This window comes from Balaenoptera physalus (genome assembly GCF_965194825.1).
Source record: "Balaenoptera physalus genome assembly, chromosome: 19".
Lineage (NCBI taxonomy): Eukaryota > Metazoa > Chordata > Mammalia > Artiodactyla > Balaenopteridae > Balaenoptera > Balaenoptera physalus.
The window spans coordinates 12959232-12961089 of record NC_138900.1 but is presented as its reverse complement, the minus strand read 5'-3'; positions in this window follow the sequence as shown (position 1 = coordinate 12961089).

The following is a 1858-nucleotide window of genomic DNA, read 5'->3' as shown; positions in this document are numbered from 1 at the left end:
AGAGGAATGGGACATTCCTAAACAGAGGTGAGGAACGGCAGGCTTCCCGAGCTAGGGGATTTGTGTGTGTGTCTGTGTTCAGAAAACACCTGCCCCTGCCTGTGGCTGCCCTGGGGGAGGCGTGGCTAAAGGGGGGCCAGGTTGCAAAGGGTCTTGAATGCCAGGCTAAGGAGTCTGGACTTTGTCCTGAGGGCACTGGGGAGCCACAGAAGGACTTTGAACAAGGAAGGGCAGGTTCAGATTTTTATTTATTTATTTATTTAAATTTTAGCTGCGCCGTGCGGCTTGCAGGATCTCAGTTCCCCGACCAGGGATCGAACCCGGGCCACAGCAGTGACAGTGCCGAATCCTAACCACTAGGCCACCAGGGAACTCCGCAGGGTCAGATTTGAGTGTCAGAAAGTTACTGTGTGAAGAAGAGTGGATTGGAGGGGGCAAGAGTGGAGGGCCCCAGCCTGCAGCAGGGCCCAGGTGGGAGAGGTTGGGGAGGCAGGGGAAGAGGCAGATGGATGAGACACACAGGAGGCCAGGTTGGGGGAAAGGAGGGAGCCGTGCAGGGCTCTGGCCTTGATAGGGATGGGATGGTCCCTGAGGCAGGAACATGGACCGGGACCAGTCTGGGGGAGAGGATGTTAGGAAATTTAACGTTAAAACATTTAAACGGGTATTGAGTGTTGTTGGGTTTGTTTTTTTTTTAATTTTTATTTATTTATTTTGGCCACGCGGCTTGTGGGATCTTAGTTCCCGGACCAGGATTGAATCCGGGCCCTCGGCAGTGAGAGCACAGAGTCCTAAATCCCTGGACCACCACCAGGGAATTCCCCGTTCTGAGTGCTTTAGAAGCCTTATCTGATCCTTACAATATACATCTCAATACCTCTATTTTATGGAAGAGAAAATAAAGGCCAAAAGAAATTTTTAAAATGCCTAAGGTCACCCAGGTGGGTGCCAGAGGCAGGCTTTGACCCTGAGCAGTCTGGCTCTCGAGCCAAGCTCTGAACCACTGGACACAACCTCCTAGTGTCCAGGAGACGTCAGTGGGGTGTGCAGAGATGCAGACGTGCACTGGAGGCCCGTGTGGACCCAGGAGAGATTTTGGGAATTATCAGCACAGAGGTGAGGAGTGGAGGGTGACATGGCCCAGGGAGGGTGTGGGGATGGATGAGGGCCTGGGAGGAGCCCTGAGGGCCCAAGGGACAGGAGGAGAGAGAGGAGGAGTGCGGGAGAGAGAGAGAAGACAGCCCTCAGGAAGGAGGAAGGAGCCCTGAGAAGTCAGGACACAGGAGACAGAAGAGGCCCTGAGCGTGACCACGGACAGGCCACTGAGGACACTGACAGGTCAGCTGTGGCAGGAGGAAGACCCCAAATGCTGGGGGCCTGGGCAAGGGGTGCGCACCAGGAACGTAGGTAACTCCTGCCATGTTTGGTGTGGATGAAGAGGAAGCATGTGATGATGGGTAGTGACCCAAGGCGGGGTCGGCTTGAAGGAAGAAGGTACTGGAGTAAGTGGGGAGTTTGGGACAACTCAAGGGCACAGCCCTTCTTCCTCTAGAATGGGAGGGCGGAGGTGTGAAGAGAGTGGAGGGGTGGCTATAGTGGCACCAGGGGGAGACTCGGGACTGGACAGCTTGTCTAGGGCATCTCAGAGAGAAATGGGGGAGCCTGGGGACCCTGGAGGGGGCTAAGGGACCTGGATACTGAGTGGAGATGGGTCCCTGGAGGCTGAGGCCCAGCCCCAGTTGGGGCTGAGGACCCTGGGACTTAGTCCTAAGAGGGCAGCCGGGTGCCTGGGGTGGAGGCCCTGGGGTTGTCCTGGCAGGAGTGGGTCCCGCAGCACAGGCAGAGTCTCCCGCAGAGG